Raw genomic sequence first — 17080 nt, 5'->3', positions numbered from 1 at the left:
CTGTGAAAATGCCAGAAAACAAGTCTTATCTATATAAATTTGGGTATTATTTAAATTTTTCTAGTTTTATAAACCAAAAAGAGTATATTGATTCTCCTTTACCCTACCTCTGCTCCAAATAAACAGCCACTTCTCCTAAGTTTCAGGTTTCACCATTATAAAATTCTATTGCAGTCACCCTTCCCCACCTTGCCTATAATGTAACACTGTTTAAGATTCAAGTGGACAATTTTTTAATGATCTATTTCCTCCAAGGAAAAGCTCCTTAGTCTCTTGGGGACATTCCTGGAGACCTTTTATGTAACCCTATTAGGAGCCTGCCATAATGTATGAAATAAAGAGTCCCAATTTCCTAACAAACAGTGATCATTCTTTGTCATCTTTGTCACTCTTATATTTCCAGCACCTAGCACAATGCCTGGCATAAACCGAAGGCCTCTCTGCTAATAAATGAGTAAAAACATTTAGACCAATACAGCCGATTTATTAAAACCACCTTCTTGTAGTTGCTGAACTCCTCCCTTAGAAATAAAACCATATGCTGGCCAGGCGCAGTGGTGCACGCCTGTGATCCCAGCAGCTCAGGAGGCTAAGGCAGGAGGATCTCGAGTTCAAAGCCAGCCTCAGCAATTTAGCAAGGCACCAGGCAATTCAGTGAGACCCTGTCTGTAATAAAATACAAAATAGGGTTAGGGATGTGGCTCAGGGGTCCAGTGCCCCAAGTTCAATCCCTGGTAACCCCCACCGTCCCCCCCAAAAAGGAAAAAAAAAAAACCATATGCTGATAAGAAATGTCTACATAGGATATAACATAGGAAACTACTGGTCATTTCAAAGCATAAGATAAACTGAGAGACAGATAACTCACTTCTTTTGCCTATCATTCTCATAAAAACTCAAACATTTTTGAGTTGTAAAAACTTAAGAAACCATCCAGCCTCATGAATAAAGTTCTGCTGGAGCTGAACTCAGGGGCGTGGATGTGAAGGCGGAGGCTGTGAGTCATGGACAGGCCATTCTCCATATCCCCAGTTCTCCCGGAAGAGAGGGGAAGGGAAAGGCCCTTAAGGGAACAGAGCTGGAGCCAGAGCTCACGATTTCAGCTCCTCACGCCTAAATTCATTAAGTTCAGTTTACAACTATACACAAAGCTTGCATGTTTAAAAAAAAACTCTTCATTTTTGCATAAAGTTATGTTTTATGTTACTTGGAGATTTAAAATAAACACAATGAGGCTTTTGTATTCTCTGAGGGAAAAACAATGATCAAAAGTCCCCAAGTAGAAGGAAGATCAGCAGAACAGAGTAAGGAGAATGGGAGGAGGAAAGAACGGAGGAAAGGTGGGCGCACCAGCGACTGAAATGGAGAAAACCAGATTCCATGCATGTGTGATTTTGCCAAAATGAAGCCAACTATTAAGTACAATTATAATGCTCTACAATAATAATTTTAAAAAAGAATTTTTAAATAATAAACAAAAGGAAAAAAAGAATTTTTAAAAAATTCTCCCTTCTTTCTTTCTCCCATGTTTTCTCTCCCCAACCTCTCCAGCCTCAGGCCCTACCATATCTATCCTTCCATCACTATCTCATGGAGTGAGGCGCTCCCCATCAGAGAATGCCTGCCTTCTGTGGTTTGGAGGAAAGATGATTGTGCCCTGGAAGGGAATAATTCATCTGACTCCATTTTTAAAGGTTCACTTAATTATAATTACCAGAGATGCTACTCAAATAATGGTCTTTTTTTTTACATTGCCCTTGAAAAATATTCACAATAATTTTAATCTCATATGAAGAGACCCACTTTCAGTCAAACCAAAAAAATTAATCAGCTCATCAGGATTCCATCCCAAACCAAGTACTTCTTTATTTTAAGCCAAGATTATTATATTTTATTCATTACAGCCTTTTTAACTAGAACAACCACCTGCAATAAATAAAAACCTTCTACCATTTGAATTTGTTCTATTCATAGGTCATGAATAGGTTCTCTTCTTTTGAAAGCTCTGAGTTCTACACTTGGTTCAGGAATTGTGGACTCTTGGGTAAGCCACTCTTAAAATTTTTCAGATAAGGGTGTTTATTTTCTGTACTTGGAAAACAAAGACCTGCCAATAGAAGCATCTGAATTTATTTTTTTGAGAGGAGAAAAAAAGAAATAAACAAAACTTTTCCCAATATTGATTCCAAGATGGCGTTGCTAGTAATATGGAAGCAGAGTTTCTTGGTAAGAGACGGGATGCGACTAGAAGCTCTGGACTTGAGTGCCAGCTCATGTGACTGCTGGTGGAGGGCCCTTCACTAGGCCTTTTAGCTTAAAAGAATTCCATTTTTTAGCCTATACACCATAAGAGATAACATCCACCCTACATAGTTCTCATAAGGACTACCTGTGATGGCAGGCTGCTTGACATCGTTGGTTCTCCTTGACAGCATGGGATGCTGTAGAACTATCCTGTTAACTCTTACCCCTTTGTATCAGTTGCATTTTTTTAAAAAAAGCTGGCCATGAATTTCCAGCTCTATTTTAAAAAGTAATTTATTTATTAGAGTATCATCCATGGAATCAGTGTCATGATGTACTATTTTAAGCCTTGCTCTTAGTGTCCAAGTAGTCTTTTTTTGACTCAACTTGCTTGTGATTAACCTCTGAATCACATTTTTGTGATTCTGAATTTTACATTTTTATTCACTTTTCATCTTTGAGATCAGGATGTGTTACAACTGACTGCATATCAGTTTAATTGGCAAGTTTTCTTTACTAATGGTTACAAGCCACATCATTGTTCCAAGATCAACAGCATCTCAGATTTGACGAAGGAAGTCCACGACCCTGGTGACATCCACCTTTCTCTTTAAGGTCACAAAATAATGTAGGACAGATTCTAAATGTAAGATTCCTGTAACCAGAGCTTGTAACACTCTACCCTCAAAACCACTAGTCAAGGAGGCAGAAAATTACCCATCCTAAACTACTACCTGAAAATCTTAGTGTGTGGTCATTCACTTATTCAAGAGCATGGGCATCTAGAACTAGGCAACTAACCTGCAAGTTTTACAAAGGTCTATGTCTGGTTTTTTGTCTTTCTTATTTATTGCTATATACTTATAACCAACAATACCTGGTACATTATGGGAGCTCAATAAATATTTTGATTGATCAAGAAACACATACTAAGCAGTGCCCGCATGCCAGGCTTCACCCTGAGGATAATCATTAATTCCCTCAAATTGGTCGTATTTTGGTGAAGGAGATATGCGGAAACCCAACTGCTGCTCTAATAAACATGAACAAAGCATTAAAGAGAAAGGACTCCCTTTTGCTTGCAGAGGGGGATTTTAAATAGGATGTACTATTAGGGTGGAAATCTTGAGGAAAAGCAGGAACCAGCCATGCAAAGGAGAAACTGGAGAAAAGGAACAGCATGTTGTAGGAACCCCTGTGGATGGTGTACGTGGTGCACAGGGAGAAGTGGAAGAGGCATGGTAGGAGGAAGCTGGCAGAGGCTGTACGTGCCACGAAAAGCATGACTGACTACATAGTTAGTGGAACCCAGTGAAAAATAAAAATGCAGGGCTCCTTGTTCAAAAGTGATGAAGAACTTCAAGACAGTGACAGCAGAGAATTGAACCAAGCGTGGACCCTTCTAAGTGCAGGGCCCTGTACAAATGCCCAGGTCACAGGCCTAGAAGTTGGCCCTGGAACAAGTGTACATTTCATCGTGTGCGCTGTAAGCACTTAGCAGAGGCTATTAAGCCGGGAAGCGCCAAGATCACACGTAGGCTTTTGGGGGGGTTTTTTGTTTGTTTAGGTCAGAAATGATGTGACAGAGTAGAGGATCCACAGCCCCACAGCCTGTTAAGAAAAGCAACAGGTGGCAGGGAAAGGACAAAGCAGCTGCTTTAGTTCCCTGAGAGAGGAGGGCTCCAAGGAAAACAGCAGAGGAAAAAGAGACCAGTGTGGGAAGACTTCAGAGCCGGATTTACACTGATTAGATACACAGCTTCAGGGAGAGACGGGAACAAGGGTTCATCCATTTGCTTTAGAAATCTGGTTAACACACTATCACATCTTAGGGGGAAACAGTCTTCCTGGATTTACGTATCAAGCAATGTTCTCAATGGTCTTGTGAGTGTATCTCAGCATTTTTTATCATATAGTAAAATGTGTTCCTATTTTTTTTTTTTTTTTTTTTTGAGTAGAGTGAGTCTTTTCTTGAGGCATCTTATGTCTCTTTGTTGGCTTGAAAAATAAAATGATAACCAATGTGATTTGGGCCAGAGCTGACCAATTTTCCATGCAGAATAGCTGTAAGCTCAAAATCAAGTTAGAAGAAAAAGAGATCTGTGTCATCCACCATAATACTCCTCCCCTCTTCTTTCAAACATAACAAGAACTAAAATTAGAAGTCAAATGTCACACTATACCTTTCTTCTAAAAATGCTAAATGAGCTAATTTTTTTTTTCTTTTAAGAAACCTCTTTATTTTAACCTGTCACTTTGCTTGTACAAATATCCCATTCTGGTTTTGTGAAATCACACCACAAGGAAAAAAGCATTCTTTTCAAAATCTGGATTTGTCATTTTGGTTTTTTATTTTATTTGTGTGTGTGTGTGGTTGTTGTTGTCGTTGTTTTCAGTGCAGGTTATCAAACCCAGGGCCTCATATATACTAGGCCAATATCTACCACTAAGTTAAAAAGAAAGAAAGAAAAGGATTATTAACAGTTGCTTAAAGAAACTTTTGAAAAAAATAATCAAAACCATAAAAATTAAATATCAGCTATTTATTTATTTATTGCCAATGAATGATTTATTCAGAAAAAAACAAAGGGGGGGGGGCGCCTCCCTGGTCATTTGCAGTATCTATCAGCTTTCAATTTGCCTTTTCTGTCCAGAAGTGTCTCACATAAAAATCCATCTTTCTAAGCCAATTTAGAACTGTATCATCTTCTTTACTTACTTTGTGGTCTTAGAACCTCTGATTTTATTTTTTTTTAATAAATAAATAAATAAATAAATATTTATTTATTTATTTATTTATTTATTTATTTGGTACTGAGAATTGAACCCAGAGGCACTTAAGGACTAAGCCACACCCCCAGCCCTTTTTATTTTGAGACAGGGTCTTGATAAGTTGCTTAGGGCCTCCCTAAATGGTGGAAGCTGACTTTGAACTTGCTGCAATCCTCTTGCCTTAACCTCATGAGCTCTGGGATTACAGGAGTATCACACTGAGCAGGGCCTGAAATTTTTTTTACATAGTTGATTTCATATTGTTTTACATTTCCTTTGTTTTCTGGGATGTCATCTTTTTTCTTGGTTTCCCTTTCAGCACAGGACTTAATCTTTACCATTTCTTCTTCTCCTACTGTTTTACTTTTTGCTTCTACATCTCCTGCTTCGTTGCATCGAATAAAGCAACTATTTGAAGCCAATAAAGCCACTTTCTCATCTTAAAAGACTGGTTCCCATTGTTCTCTTGGTTCAATTGCAATTGAACAACCAACAACCAGCCCATCTGAATTTATGCCAAGGTAATTCCTATATCCAGATTTAAGGCAATTCCAGAATCCAACTGACAATTTGACAGCACCAAGTTGCTCTGGAAGACCCCTCATCAACTCTTTATGTAGTGCTCCCATTGTCCAGTGCATGGATATGGGTTTCTTCATCCATTTCAATGTTGATAGTTCCTGAAATTTCACTAAAGTTGGACATTATCCACCAGATTCCAACATCAAGTTGGGCTTCTTCATCCTCTTCTTATCTTTGATCTTTTTCTTCTTATTTTTACCTTCATTCCCTTGAGCATGAGCTTGGTGGACTTCACATAGGGAATATTTGGCCATGGTTCTTCTATACAGATAGGTGGAACCTTGCTTAGGACAAAGTGCTTGACAGAAGAGAAACACAGAAGAAACAAAAATGGATTCAAAGTAAGGACTCCCAAAGAACTTAGGAACTGTGATAGTGTAACACATCCCTGAGACTACCCTCTGCATTAACACAACACTGACTTTCAAATATGGAAATCTACCTCTGGTTTTTGTTGGGGAGCTCAATGTCAGGTATTTGAATGAGTATCCATTGCAATTAACATTTTGAGGTTAATATAGTTAAACAACATGCCAAGAACAGAGTCATCATTCTGTTCAACACAGAAAAACAGCCCTTTTCATTTAAATTGTTGAAAGAGCATAGTTTTCACATACTAAACCAAAATAAAAGCAAAGCTGGTTGACATACAATCTTTTACTTCAGTATTCTTAGAACAAAGAATAAGAATCTAATACAAGTCATCCTGATCCTAAGACAGTGGCACCACATAACACATGTAGGTTAATATTCTAACATATTGCAGTTAATATTCTACCAACAAAACAGTAATAACAATTACTAATTACTTAGCATCAACTATATGCCAAGAACTCTATAAATAACATGATGTCATTTAAGCTGCACAAGACTAACCAGTATATTAATGAAATTTGCTATTTGAATTATTTTCATAAATGTCCATTTCCAATTTGAAAGGTCTTCATTTAAGTATTTTTTAAAATTTTTTTTAAATAGTCTCAAAGAAAGTTACAAACATTATGCTAGTAACTCTTCTCCATGAAGCTTTAGATTAAAACTGCTGATATGCTACCCAACACTCAAAAATACTTCAATGTATTGCTCCCTGACCACTGAGAGTCCCTGAAAGTGAGAAACATTAAGACATTCTTTGCCTTCTTTCCTGTGCTGGCAAAAGCAATGGTGGGTAAAACTGCTAGAATCTTAACATGAATCAAAGTAGTAGCACCTAGAGGTATTGGAAGTCACAGTATTCTTCACATTGCATAAGAAAGAAAACAAGTCAGTTTCATTTAAGTGTTCCCTAATGAAGTAGTAGAATTAATTTTATTAAATCTTTACTCTTGAAAGCACAACTTTTTAATGTTCTATGTGACAAAGCAGAGAGCCTGCACATTTTCCTATATACCTAATATAATGGCTGCCTTGAGGAAAAACATTTTTACAATTGAGTCCCCTTTTCTCCAAGCAACATCATTTTACTTGAAATAGTAACTTACAGAAAAACTACGCTTATAGATTTGGCAAACATAGTCTCCAAAATGAAGTGGCACCTGTCACTTCAAGAAAAATAAGCAACAGTATTCTGGTGTCCATGATAAATTTCAAGTTTTAAATGAAAACTGGAGTCCTGGAAAACTTTCATCCACCACCCTGAATTTGAAAAGAAAAGACTTCTGATTAGATTGAGAGCTACACTGGATTAGAAAAAGGGGAATAGGGGAATGAAGGGAAGGGGAGGAGGAGGGGAACAAGAAAGACAGTAAAATGAATCGGAAATAACTTTTCTGTGTTCATCTATGAATATACAACCAGTGTAACTCCACATCATGTACCACAGAATGGGAGTTGAACTCCATGTATGTTTGATAACGTCAAAATACACCCTATTGTCATGTATAACTAAAAAGAACAAACAAAAAATTATAAAAACCACTATTCTATAGTGTAATATATCAACATTTGGAAAAATCAATAAATCTCAGGAACCAATATTTTCCAAAGCATAATTATAACATCCTGATGGATACAAGTCCTATTCAAAGTTTGAGATGGGTCAATGCATTTTAATATATCTGAATATAAAAAACTCACTGATATGATTTCAGAGTTCTGATTTATCAAAAGAATATCCACAATTATCTGAAGAGGCTATAAAATGTTTTTCTCTTTTCTAACTATGTATCTACATAAAGCCAGATTTTCTTCTTGTTCTTCAACCAAATTAACATACTGCAAAAGTAGATATGCAAACCCAACTCTTTTCTTAAGCAAGATATTAAAGAAATTTCAAAAAATGCATAGCAATGACATTATTCTTACTAAATAGTTTCAAAACAGTTATTTTCCTCAAAAAAAAAATGTGTTGCTAGCATGTAATAGACTCATTGCTGTTATTTTTAAATAATTATTTAAAAAATTTCTCCACTTGAGTTTATGAGAAAATAAACACTGATATCTGTATTTGACATAAACCAAAGCTCTTTGGAGTCCCCCATAATTTTCAAGAGTTACTGTATGGAACCCAGAGTCTTGTACCTGCTAGGCAAGCACTCTACCACTGAGCCACATCCCCAGTGCAAAATTAACCATTTTAAAGTGAACAAATCAGTGGCATTTTGTACATTCCCAATATTGAACAACCACCACCTCTAGTTCCAAAACATTTCCACTGCCCCCAAAAGGCTCAATATTCACTAAGCAGTTGTCCCCCTGTGTTCCCTACCTGTAATCACCAATTTGCATTCTCTCTCTCCCCTCTGGAGATACATTTTAGATATTTCACACAAATGTATGTTATAAAATTATAAAAAAGAAAAGAGCTGCCAGATGTGGTAGTGCACACCTGTAATCCCAGCGGCAGGGGAGACTGAAGCTGGAGGATCACAAGTTCAAGGCCAGCCTCAGCAGTTTAGTGAAGCTCTAAGCAATTTGTGAGACATTCATCTCTAAAAAAGTAAAAAAAAGGGCTAGGGATGTAGCTCAGTGGTAAAAGTGCCCCTAGGTTCATTCCCTAGTACAGAAAAGAAAAGAGTAACTATGAAGAGGTTCTGAGATCAAAAAGGTTGAGAAGTTGCTTTCATATATATTTATGACAAAAACAGTCTCCTATTAAATAATATAACCTAAATAATATAATCATCAAAATAAAGAGATTAACATTGATACGTTATAATTTTCACATCTCCAAAGCCTGTTTGATATTCACCAACTGGCTCAATAACGTCCTCTACAGCAAAAGCATCCGACACAGAGTAGCCCGATGCATGCTGCTGCAGTTCTGTTCAGCTTCTTTCCACCTGGAACAGACTTACCATCTCTTTTTGACCTTCATGTTCTTGACAATGTTGAAGATTACAGACCAATTACACTGCAGTGTCCCTCAATGTGGGTGTGTATGTTTCCTTATAATTAGATTTAGGTGATGCTCCTTTGGCAGGAGCATCATAGAAATTATGCTGTGTTTCTCTTTGTATCTTTTTGGGTGGCAAAGAATTTTGTTCTGTCCCATTATTGATGAGGACAACTTGATTCCTTATTAAGGTGGTGTTTGCCAGGCTCCTCCACTGTAAACTTTCTGGTTTTCACCTTTTTAATTAAAACATATTTTGGCATTTGTGAGAAAGTACTTTGAGACTGTATAAAATCTCATTCCTCATCAAAATTTTAATTCATTTCTTTACCATTATCAGTATGAGCTCATGATTTCCTATCTTGTTCAATGCATTATAATTTGTTCCCATCATTTTAATTTTAGTGCTCAATTTGTCTAGACTTGGTTAGTCCCTTCAAGCTAGCATTTGTGTCTTTTTGACATGTTCCCTGAAGGATATGGAAAACAACAACCCCCAGGGAGAAAAGGAGGACTACGGGTCTCAGGGAGAGGAGGAAAACAATGGGCTCGGGACCTTCACTATTTCCCCTTCTACGACTGTTTCCCTGACTGCCTGGACACACTCTGCTATGATTAAATCTCATTGAACCCTATAAAATTCAGACCCCTATTGTAACCAGTTGCCATCTTCTCTCTTGAAAATGTGCCACTCCACTGCTTAATCCATAAATACACACACACAAAATTACTTAATCAGTCAAACTGAGTGGGCACAGATAAAAAGTAGAATTCATGGGGCTGGGATTGTGGCTCAGTGGAAGAGGGCTCAACCTAGCACATGTGAGGCCCTGGTTTCGATCCTTAGCACCACATAAAAATAAATAAATAAAATAAAAGTATTATATGCAACTACAACTAAGAAATAAATACTAAAAAAAATTTAAAGTAGAATTCATTGTACTGAAGGAGGAAAATGCATCAAGGCAAGTTAGGAGAAACAAAGGGTGAAGTTGGTAAATTCAGAGGAAATTTTATAAGTCTCCAACATTTTATTGGGGGGGGGGGACAGAGACAAAATGATGGGGGAAACTGCAGAATGTTTACATTTGCCACTACCAAAGCTAAAAGCACACTTTGACCAGAAGCAGTTATAGGTACTGTTTAGACTTCCGCAGGGCAAAGACACCAAAGAGAAAACATGCACAAATAAAGAATGCAAAATAAATCATAAGCCAAGGAAGGCCACATGTAGTCAAATGAAGACCACCTTGGAGAAAGGTCTCGCAATGAATTCAGGAAAAGTGTCCCACAAGCAACAAAAGCATGAAGGTATGAAGGAGAGATTTTGAGCAATTTACTAAAGATCTATAATTAGCCAAAGCTTTCAATAATATGTGTGGATGCTGGTAACCAATTTTAAGCCCTGTGACTATGGTCAAGACAGGTGATAAATCATGTGGGCTGTAGTTCTAATCATCCACATCAAGGTATAGAAGGACTCTCTGCCCATGTATAAGATGGTCTGGTGACACAGAGCAATATAGCAGTTCTTACTAACTCCAGTGAGTGTTAGGTCCATGCCCAGTCTCTGCTCAAGAAGGGGAAATAAGAGGGAGTCAAGGACAGACACTTAGGCTCCCATTTTTCCTCTACTGTAAACAATATTGTCTTGAACAATCTGTACACAAATCTTTGTGCAGTTAAGCAAACTTTTCTCTAGGAAAAATTTCTAGAAGTAGAATGGCCAGTTTAAAAGGTATTTATGTGTTTGTGGTTTGGGTATAGCAAAGGGGATCAACTTTCAATTTTTATAGTTCTGCATAATTTGAGTTAATAGGCTGATTAACTTCACAAAGCAATTAGTATTTTGTAATTTTAAAAGAAAAAAATAGCCAGGCACAGTGGTGCACGCCTGTAATTCCAGAAGCTCAGGAGGCTGAAATAGGAGGATCTTGAGTTCAAAGCCAGCGTCAGCAAAACTGAGGCCCTAAGCAACTCAGTGAGACCCTGTCTCAAAATAAAATACAAAATAGGGCTGGGGATGCAGCTCAGTGTTCAAAGCCCCCAAGTTCAATCCCTGGTTAAAAAAAAAAAAAAAAAAAAAACCACTTGACTTCCAGGACTTCAAGGACTATGAAGAAATCATGGGTACAGACAGAAGAACACATAATGAAGGAAAGTGCTGATGAGAGGACAGAGGGCTCCTGCCATGGCAACAGGTACCAGGCTCTCTTCAAGCGATGTCCACAAACAAGAAACTCTGGTAGAGATGGCATGTTCGTGAAGGAAGCTTCTGGTTTTATTTTGGCTTCCCTTGTATAGCTGTCAAAAGGGATCTGCACCAGTTTTTGATAAAACAAAACTTTTTTTTTAAACAGAAACAAAAGTTTGGCATTCAATTTTAATTTGTTCGTCTTAGACATACGTAACAGTAGAGTGTATTTTGACATATTATACATATGATGGAGTATAACTTATTCTCATTAGGATCCTATTCTTCTGGTTGGCATCTAATTTTATCAGCAAATTAAATTTGGATTCCTGCAAGTTTATCCTGAAAGATACATTCCCTCTGACAAAATCAGGTTTCAAGGTCCACAAATTTATATGACACTTCCTAAATCCTTGTCAATATTTTAAGAATTCCCTTTTGAACCTAACAGGGCACAGTAAGCTTTCTGACTCGGACATAAAGGTCAAGGACCAAAGGGCTCCCCTGATTAGGTCAGAACCACCATTAACTAATCTTTCTTCTGAATCATCCAAAGCCAGCTGATTCGGGAACTTAATTGTATCTGTAAATTCACTGAATAATGTGGAATGACATCTATTATACTTGTAAGTCTTTGTATCATCTCTCAAATGGGAACAATATATGTACCAATCTCAAAGGGTTGAGGATTAAATGAGTTGATATCTAGTAAGGTGTTTATAATAATCCCTAACACATTTAATCATCATAGAAATAATGACTTGATGAAAACAATGGGCCATAGGTTAATGAGCCCTAAACAGTGTGACCCTCTACTTGGGGCACAAGCTCCTTGGTTCCCCAGGCCTCAACACTCACTCTTGCCTCACCCACTGCAGGCCACCTGGTTCATTTCTATCAACTGCCTAGTTTCTGTGAGAATACACCTATATGACACAGGATCTAAATGGATCCCTTTCAGTCTAGGGCCAGTATACAACAGAGGAACAGAAAAGAAACTCATATATAAATAAAACATATTTTTGAAGACATAATGAAAACTTTTAAAAATGAATAAAAAGGTAAAAAAATACATACTTTCTTTGCACTTTTAAAACATCAAAGGAAGATATGCTAAGAAATCCAGATATAGACATCTAAGAGAAACACTTTACAAGCAGTATATATACAACAAAAATTAGAGATCTAAGTTTATTCTTTCCAAGACCATAAAAAACTTACATTGCACTATGGACTTTAGGTGATAAGGATGTGTCAATATAGGTTCATGGGTCATAACCAATGTGCCATTCTGAGGCCAGATTTTGATAAGGGGGGAGGCTGTTTGTGTATGGGAGCATCGGGTATATGGGGAATCTCTGCACCTTTTGTTCAATTTTTTTGTTCTTTTAACAAGTCTATCTGGAAAAATAAATAGACTACAAAATATTTTTAAAATTGAGTAAGATGAAATCTTCTCCATAAAATATTTTTCAAGAAATTCTGGATATCTTGAAAAGCTTTCTTTTTCCATCCAAATCGTTCATAAGAACCTGTCAACTCAAAACAAAACAAAACAAAAAAAAAACCCTTTCACAAAAAGAGTAGAAACAGACCACATTCCCATGATGCTCTCTGTTCAATTTAAGAAAAAATAACTTCACAAAGGATTTATTCTCCATTCACACAGGACCACAAGCTAACACATGGACATTTTACTTGCTTTTAAAATATATTAATATTCCTAAAATTCTGTATAGCGGTACTTAATTTCCTTCCTCTACCATAAACAGCTGCATTGCATAAAAATCCCAGAGGCAATGTTGCTTTGTAAAATGATGGTTTAAGTAACATTAAGCCCTCCAGCAGAAGTCATCTTGTAACTATGCCAGGAGAAAATTCAATTAGTTTCAGTACTGTGTGTGTGAATGGGTGATGGAAAGAAGACGATGCCAAAAATACAAAAATATTCTAATTCATGATTTCTTTAAGATAGTACAAGTCAATTTATACAAACACACACTTGTTCTATGACATTTTCAAGAATGAACCTTCAGATAAAACAGGAGCGAGGAGAAGGGTAATTTAAAGATAGCTTATTTTCCAATTAATGAAGTAATTTACAGCATATTTAGTCTCCATCATCATTAACAATCTTTAAATGTACTTTGAGTCTCCTCACTAATAATGAGGAACCATGCCACCACTTGGCACCATGCCAAAACAAGGGAAATTTCCAGGTAAACAAATTTTAAAAACTTTGTACATTGACAATTTTTTTTTCTTTTAAATTTTTTATTTGTTCTTTTGGTTATACAGTTGACAATTTTTAAAAGCAGGTAAATGAAGTTAGATGTTCAGTATTTGAATATGTATGCAAATGTGTTTATGTTCATAAAAAATACCAAAAGTTAAGACTTGAAAATAAAAAAGAGATCTGCGGTCTCAACCTGGTTTTGGGTTTTATTTGTTGTTGCTTTTGTTTGTTTTTGTGCTGGGGATTGGGACCAGGACACTAGCATGTCACTAAACTACCTCCCCAGCCCTTGCAGTCTTGTTAGATGTTTATTGTCTTGTTTTGTTTTTAAGATGACAGCACACATAATGAATGAAGGTCTAGGTGCTAATCCAGAGTCTGTTATAGTATTTGCAGAATGATCTTAATCATTGTCTTTGATACCTCTTTGTCAAAGAACCTAAAAGAAACAGCAATGTCTTGTGTGTGAGAAAGAGACTATTGGTATGTTTCAAGAATTCAAAAAACATGTACATGATTATTCAAAGTAGTGTTACTGATAATGGCCCCAAACTGGGGGCAATTCAAATGTCCATTAACAGGTAACTAAACTGTGGTATATTCATATAGCAAAATAAAATAAATGAACTACCATTACATGTAAATATATGGATGAATTTCACAGTTAGAGTTGAAGAAGCCAAACTAAAACACACACACACACACACACACACACACAAACCCATAACATTGTATCATGTAATTTATATAAAGTTCAAAAAAGTCAAAATTAAATGATAATATTAAAAATTATGGGATGAGGCTGTGGCTCAGTAGGAGCACACTTGCCTGGCATGTGTGAGGCACTAGGTTTGATTCTCAGCATCACGTATAAATAAATAAAGGTCTATCAAAAACTTAAAAAAAAAAAAAAAATTAAATACCTTTATTTCTTTTTAAAAAAAAATGATGTCAGGGGCTGAGATTGTAGCTTAGCGGTAAAGCATTTGTCTAGCACATGCGGAGCTCTGGGTTCAATCCTCAGCACCACATAAAATAAATAAACAAAATAAAGGTACTTGTCCATCTACAACTAAAAATATATATATATATTTTAAAAATATGATGCTAGTTACCTCTGGGGAGAACGAAGGAGTACAGTGTAATTTCTTCACCCTGATCACTCACTAAAACCTACACATATGTATTTCTGGTTATCCTATGTTTTAAATTTATATTGTTTTTAGTATTCACATTCATAAGTATGGTTCTATTATGAGACAAAAGTAAAATTAATGGAGAATATAAAGTACAAACATACCCTACTAGGAGAAATATATTTCACTGAAAATAAGCAAACCCACGAGATAAAATGGTCTACATGTCTTGCAAATAGTCTACAATGCTATTGCAAACAAAGTCCAACATCTCACTACATGTGCCGCAGCGCCAAGAGACCTCGAAGGGTAATAGAGGTTACAAATTCCAGTGTTCTCAGGGCCAAGTCCGTTAACTAAGTGAGGGATGCTAAAAGTGTGCAGGCCCATACTGTGCGAGAGGAGAGGAACTGTGGCAAACAGGACACACCACACCCCATCTAAAGGACAACTGGGTCATGCCTCCCGCTGACAGTTTTCTGGACAGGAATGCTGTGCCCAGGGTTAGCAGATCCTTTGAATTTTCAAAAGAAAATGTAAATTAAGGTTCTTGTGATAAAGGAAATGTTCTGGGCTGAATATTTTAGTGGGTTGAACAAAACTTGTTTTACATAGTGCCTGTTTGAGATGGTATCAGAAGACTGCTGTGGAAACAAGTCCCAAGGAACTAGGGAAGAGGAAGGGATAGAGAGACCAGCAGATGACTGGGTTTTAGAGAGCAGACGTGCCTTGCTCTGAGGAGGATGAAAAGCTACATATATAGAGATATTTGGATTAAATTAGAACCCTGTCGAAAGGAAGCAATTCGGCCTGGCAGAAAAGATGTAGGTGGGGCTCTCGACGGCAATGGCGATGGTTTTCAAACTTCACTGCAACAGGCCCTTTTATCAAAAAGATATTAAATTCAATAGAGCAGTCCTCACTTATTCTCAGTTTCATTTTCTGAGTTTTCATTTATCCACTGTTAACTGTGGACTGAAAAAATTAAAGGAAAATTCCAGAAATAAGCCACTGGCAAGTTTAAATCGTACATTAAGTTCTGAGTACCATGATGAAACCTCATGCTGTCTGGTTCTATGCGGCCTGGGATATGATCTATCCCTTTGTCCAGAGTATCCACAATGTACGTCCTACCTGCCCGTTGGCCATTTAGTTTTTTTTTTTTTTTTTTTAATTTTTATTGTTGGTTGTTCAAAACATTACATAGTTCTTGATGTATCATATTTCACACTTTGATTCAAGTGGGTTATGAACTCCTATTTTTACCCCGTATACAGATTGCAGAATCACATCAGTTACACATCCATTGAGTTTTGTTTATCAGATCAACTGCTGTGGTCTTTTAGTACCTGTGTTTAAGTAACCTTTATTTTACTTAAAATGGCTTAGAAACCAAGAAGAGTGGTTCAAAGGAGGTACCAGGACACTAAGCACGGATGGACAGATTAACTGAGATACAATGTGGCAATGCTGCAGAACACACTCAAGGAGCCTTACACTTCTAGGTTAATACCATAAAGGATAAGTGGGTAGGCAGGGTCTACTTGGAAATATCACAAGAAACATCACCCAGGAGTGTAAAGAGAACTAGACCTGCAGTTGGATGGCCTGCAACTGAAGCTCTTCTTTACTACCCACTGGGTGATCCTGAATAACCTTGCCAGGTCTCAGTGTCTTCATAATAGTTCTAAGGATCAAAAATGGATGCATTTCATTACTTATTCACAAAATGTGTCAAATATTATTGTAAAGTTCTCTTTACTCAAAGCTTATATAATAAATATAGATAGTTTTATTTAATTTAGTTTCATTTAGCTATTAGTTTACTAATTCAAAGTTGACCTGAAGTGTTTATACATATGTAAGTTGTATATTAAGTAATAAAAAGGAAGAAATAATCCATTTTAACCAAAATGCTCACATCCTCCAAATAATTCAATGATAATGACTGTAAAATAAGCAACTTCTTACAAACAGTCATACTGTAAATTTAGTTTTCTATTCTCTCAATATTATTCTGATAATGTTTGGGGGATAAAATTTCTAGAAGTATCATTCAGTTATCCAACCACAATATTTTAAGTATAATTAACAGCATGATGTAATGGGGAACATAATACAAGAAGCCAAAGATCCAAACTTGGTCTACCTCTTCCACTAAACGACATAACTTAGTCTCTCAAACTTAGTTTCCATATGTATAAAATAAGGGTTTTAAGCTAAACAGAGGTAACCTTTAAAATCACAGGAGAAATATGTTTCCAAACTATATATGCCTAAATATTAAATGTTCCACAAAAAGAAACATATTTACACTTATGGCTTAATTCTTTCATCAGGCATTGCAGTGATTTCATCTTAGATTTTGTACATTTCAACAGCATTAATAGAATGAAAGAAAATTAAAACTAATTCATATCAATTTTTTTAATAGTGGCCTGGTATTATATTAATTCTATCCTTTTTATGGAAAAAAAAGGAATAAAATTAAAAATTTGTGAAAATTCCTTGTGGTTTTAATAGATTCATCAGCTCCTTGATGATACAGCACTAGATGATTTAAATTACCCAAATAGTTGATT

The 17080-nt window shown here is 36.4% G+C and overlaps 1 protein-coding gene and 1 pseudogene across 1 annotated transcript in view; both read right to left on the bottom strand.

The window, feature by feature from the left end:
• Hsd17b12 (hydroxysteroid 17-beta dehydrogenase 12) overlaps positions 1-17080 on the bottom strand; it is a 147066-nt gene that overhangs the window by 59476 nt on the left and 70510 nt on the right. The window lies entirely within an intron of this gene.
• Positions 228-15647, bottom strand: LOC124102036 (protein FRG1-like; annotated as a pseudogene).

Source organism: Marmota monax, unplaced genomic scaffold, assembly GCF_021218885.2.
Source record: "Marmota monax isolate L192 unplaced genomic scaffold, Marmota_monax_Labrador192_F-V1.1 WCK01_AAM20220418_F8-fsc00047, whole genome shotgun sequence".
Classification (NCBI taxonomy): Eukaryota; Metazoa; Chordata; class Mammalia; order Rodentia; family Sciuridae; genus Marmota; species Marmota monax.
The sequence above is the reverse complement of the archived record's forward strand: the minus strand, read 5'-3'. Positions and strand labels throughout refer to the sequence as shown.